Here is a 5604-nt window from a genome sequence, read left to right as displayed (position 1 = left end):
TCTGAGATAGCTAGAAATGTGCCATTTTCCTTTCCCAGACTCCCAAGAGGTATTCCCAAGAAAGGCTACATGTGGGTTCATGAAGCCCCTGTTAACAAACCCGAAGCCAATGGAAAAAATCACAGGAGTAAAGTGTGGACCAACATCAGAGAGAACACAGAAATATCTCCCAGTGTGTGGCCTCCAGGGGAAGACCACACACCCAAGAAGATTGGGCATCACAAATTGAAGTTGATAATTTTTTCTTTTTAAAGGGCAAGAAGTTGGGTGGTAAGAAAAGGCAGTGCTCCATCTGAAAAGCCTTAGGTGAGGCATTGAATATGAACATAATAAACTCATGTGAAGTTCTCAATTAATAAAAATATGATTTAGAAATACCACTGAATATCTATAGCAGAAATGCATGAAACCAAAAAAGCTGATTTTTGAAAATAAGTCAATAGAAATGATGAAATTCTACCTTGGCTAAAGCAAAAAGAAGAAAAACATAAAGCTAGTAATGTCCAAAATGGATGGAAGATGGCTGCCCTGTCTCTACAATTGCTCCATAAACATCAAAAGAACAATAATGTAACTGAACACAAATTTAATAACATGAGTGAGATGGACCAGTTGTTCGAAAGGCAAAAGCTACTAGAAAGATTTATTCATGAAATTGTGGCTATAACTTTTAAGGTCAGATGATGTCTCTTATTGAATTCTACCAAGTGAGAATGAAACTATACCAGGTCTCTAGTCCCTCTTCCAAAATCTGAAGTGGAGGACACACTTCCCAGATCATCTGAAGACCTCAAAACAAGGAAAAAAATACCATAAAAAAGCAAGAGTGGATTATAAGTAGTACGGACCCTACTCCTTACAGTGGATATTTATAGCCAGCACAAAATACCAAATCCTGCACTAATATTAACAAAGCAACCCAGAAGTGCCTAAAAGGAATCTCGTATAATGATCTGATGTGAGCTAACCCAGATGTCCCAAATGTGTCAAAACTGAAAGATCAAATTGTATAAACATTACATGCATAAGCTAAATGACACACCCTACAGCTGTTCAGACATCAGCTGACTTGGCAGATGATAAAATGTACATAGCACATAGCTACACACATTCACAGAGAAAACTTTTGCTCCTTAGTCTGAGAACAAGTCAAAATGTCCTATCTCACTCCCCTGCTTAGCATCAAACTGGAGCCTAGATAATGGAAAGGGAAAGAAAAATTCCCCAAGTGGAGAAGGTGTCCACCCATAGAGCAACTCTCTATACTATGTACAGTCCCAAGGAATCCATGAAAATTCATGTAACTCACGTAACTCATGTAACTCAACAAAAAAGGCAAAATTAAACTCAGTGTAGAAATTTGTTATATTTGTTTAATAGCAATAAATAATTGAAATTAAATACTTGCCTAAGCACAAAAAAAAATTGAAATACTTAATCTCCTACAAAGTACATAAAGGATTTGTGCAAGGAAATCTATAAACCTGATTGATGAGATCAAATAATATCTAAATAAATGAAGAACACTCCATGTGTGTTGTTTTGGAAGACATTATTAAAACTGATCATTCTTCTTGACTTTCTTTATAGAGCCCAGCAAGTCAACAAAACTACTTTTGTGTATTGGTCAACAAACCTATTTTTAAGATACACAGACCTGGGATACATGAGATGGCTCAAGAGGTGTGTTTACTGCCAAGCCTGAAGACCTGAGCTCAGCCCTTGAAACCTACATGCTGGAAAGAACTGATCCCCACTGATTATTCTGTGACTTCCACAAAGGCTTTGTCATGCATGTCTACACACACACACACACACACACACACACACACACACACACACACACGTACACATGTGCTTATGTGTACACACATATAAATATTTTTTAATTTAGATTTATTTTATATGTATGGTGTTTTGTTTCTATACATGTTTGTGTACCACAGTGCTGTGAGCAGTTGTGAACCCTCCACATAAATAAATTTAAAATATATAACTGTCATACTGACACAGAGCAGCAATATCAGCCCTGAGGAGAAAGAGGTAGGAGGATTATTTAAGTTTGAGGTCATCTTAGTTTGTGCATCAGCTAGCCTGGGCTACATCGTCTGACTAAGCTTCCAAAGGAAACAGACAAAAACAATTTATGAAGAGTGACAAGACTCAGAAACGCAATATTGAAGAATGCAAATATGAGACTCATACAATCCAGTTTCCGTTCTTATCAAGCTAATGTGTTGGCAAAATGAATGTAAACAAATATGTGCAAGGGAAATGACAGCAACATACACAGATAGGTCACGGAATTAGTGGGGAGACCATGGGACAGGAAAAAGATATCTGGGGACAACAAATACAAAGAGGGTAATATGACGCATGTGGTGTGTCATCAAGGCAGGGCTACTACAGAGGAAGAGGACTAATGGAGGTGGCAGGAGACAGGAAAGGGGAGAGGAGAGGGGAGAAAGAGGAGTACAGGGCAAGGGACATGGGGGAAAGACAGGAGGCAAGTGGAGAAGAAGGACCCACAACAGCAAAGAATGAATGCAAAGGCCATAATGAAATCTCTTACTCTGTGTGCTAATTTTAAAATCTAAGGAAAAAATGAAAAGAATAATCCACACAAATGAAATTAATTTACACCTGACAAAGGAGCAATGATCCCTCTGTTAGACTTGGTGTCTTTTTAATAGGCAGCTCTGGAGCCATAAAATATCCACATACTAAATTAGAGTATCCAGACAGGCTTACCAATTTTCACTGTCTTTGATCATAATAGACTGTACCCACAGTGGGCTGGAGAGATGCTTAGCGGTTAAGGATGTGTACTGTTACAGTAGAGGACCAGCGTTCCGTTCCCAGCACCCATGCCAGGTGCCTCACAAGGGTCAGTAACTCCAGCAACTACACCACCTCTGGCTAACACACACATACACACACACACACACACAGAGAGAGAGGGGGGGGAGCACTTAAAAATAAAGTAAATCTTTTAAAAAGTAATAGTGATATTGCCAAATCCTAAACCACAGACTCAATTACGAAGTTGTGTTTGACGTGGGACAATGAGATTTGAGAAGCATGAAAATTGCCATGCACACAGCAGTAAAGAAGCACTTCATAGGCACAGAGCATAAAAGGCAACATATAAAATATGCATTTTATGATTTTTTTACATTATTATTCTGTAGGGGGTAATTCTAGCTATGTAATTATAGAGGGTAATTCTGGGTACTGGAAAGCCAAAATAAATCTCCTCCTCTAGCAGTGCTGACACAGAGGAACAGCACCCTAAGGAAAGGCTACCTGCTGCATGGAACAGTGGGTGACCTTTCACGGTTTGGGGGAGCATGAGAGTGATGTTAGGCTTTGACAACGGCAATGGTAGACCACTTAAAATTAGATGGCTACACCATTATTCCCTTTACAATCACAATTATGCATCACATCTGCTTATGCACTGCTATGTATGATACAATTTACAAGAGATGGTTTAAAGTGAATATTAGCAAAAACTAAACCAAGTTGCAGATGCCCAGGGAATGTGGAGGAATTTTAGAGAAGTCTTAAGCCTTGACCTGTTAGGAAAGATGAACTATAACTCCTCCATAATTCCATATGTGATAGAAGATGAAATGTGCAGCTTAACATTCAGTAAAACTGAAAACTTGCAAAACGATAAGGGACAATGTAAGACAGACTGACATCTATCAAATAGACACCAGAGAAGTGATTAGGATGGTGTCTGTCAGAAACAGCTATCATACTTCCTGCCACTCTCCTGAAGATGCCCCTAGTGATGGATAATTCTCTGACTACTTGGCATCTCAAATAAAAGTATTCCTCAGGCTCTCATGACACTGTGTGGCCACAAAGCTATGTCCTTCTTAGTTAGGTGTATGTGGTTTTGAGGACCAGGCTGAATGCCTTCCTTGAACTCTCAACACAGACTTATATGGTGGAAAGAAAAGCTGTTTTTAAAATAAGCCACTAAGTATGATCATGAGAACAAAAATGAATTATAAAAAGACTAATACATTGAAACCATATTTTAAAAAAAAATTCATCTTCCCTTTTATACCGACCCCTCCTTCCCTGTGTGGCTTGGAACAAACAAGGTTTCTTGGGTGCTTTATCTGGAACAAAGACATAAGCTTGTAGACCATAACCAAGAGGGAAGTAAGAATGTCAGAGTCCCCAAGAGCCCCAAGGCCACTATGCAGACTTGATTGAACTCCAGCACTCCCATTTGTATCCCCGGTTTTTTCAACTCTCCAACATAGTCAGAAACACTTAACCACTGAAGTATCTCTGTGAATGACAGAATGCTACAACTTACTCCAGCTCCACCACAGGCTTTAGGTATAAGCATCAGTCAGCCTAGCACAATAGTTAACCCCACGGTCCACACTTGAGCACGTGGACATGTGTCATACCAGATTTTCCCATTATCTGCAACCCAAAAGAGAGTTGGAAGGGGGTTAGCAGTGTTGTTATCGCTTATAGCCAAGGCAAGGAAATGGGGCCTATTATCACCTGTATGGATAGTTATGGGGTTTTCCTGCTCAAGTAAGCTTATACATCCATGCCATGCTCTGGCCTCAGTTTTTGCTACTGAATTAAAACCACAACGAAAAACAACTTAGAGAGGGAAACAGTTGATTTCATCTTCTGGGCTACAGACCCGCATCAAGGGAAAGACCTCAAGCAAGAACTTGATGCAGAGGAACACTGCTTGTTAATTTACATGTTCTCTCTCTGCTTTTTCATTAGTTTGGATAAAGGCTTGTCTACCTTGTTGATTTTCTCAAAAAAAAAACAACTTTTGTTGCATTGATTTTTTTTTTTTTGTATTGTTATCCTGGTTTCTATTTTATTGATTTCAGCCCTCAAATTGATTTATTTCCTGATGTCTATTCCTCTGGAGTGAGTTTGCTTCTTTTTGTTCTAAGAATTTCAGTTGTGCTGTTAATTCTCTAACGTGATTATGCTCAGTTTTCTTCATATGGGCACTTAGTGCAATGAACTTCCCATGTAACACTGTTTCAAGGTGTCCCATAAGTTCGGGTATGTTGTGTCCTCATTCTTGTTGAATTTTAGGAAGTCCTTAATTTCTTTCTTTATTTCTTCTTTGACCCAGGTATGGTACAATTGTGCATTGTTCAGTTTCCATGACTTTGTAGGGTTTCTGCAATTTGTGTTGTTGTTGAATTCTTATTTTAAAACATGGTGGTCTGATAAGATACAGGGGACTATTCCAATTTTTTTTGTATCTGTTGAGGTTTGTTTTGTCAACTAGTATGTGGTCAATTTTAGAGAAGGTTTCATGTGGAGCAGAGAAGAATGGATATTCTTTTATGTTTGGAGGGAATATTCTATAGATGTCTGTTAACCCCAATTGAGACATAACTTCTGTTAGTTCTTTTGTTTCTTTGTTGAGTTTCTGACTGGTGGTCCTGTCTAGTGGTGAGAGTGGTGCTGAAGTCTCCCAACTATAAGTGTGTGCGGTTTTATGTAAGCTTTGATTTTTAGTAGCATTTCTTTTACGAATGTGGGTGCCTTTGTATTTGGGGCATAGATGATCAGAATTGAGACTTTGTGCTG

The sequence above is a fragment of the Phodopus roborovskii genome, unplaced genomic scaffold, assembly GCF_943737965.1.
Source record: "Phodopus roborovskii unplaced genomic scaffold, PHOROB, whole genome shotgun sequence".
Classification (NCBI taxonomy): Eukaryota; Metazoa; Chordata; class Mammalia; order Rodentia; family Cricetidae; genus Phodopus; species Phodopus roborovskii.
The sequence above is the reverse complement of the archived record's forward strand: the minus strand, read 5'-3'. Positions refer to the sequence as shown.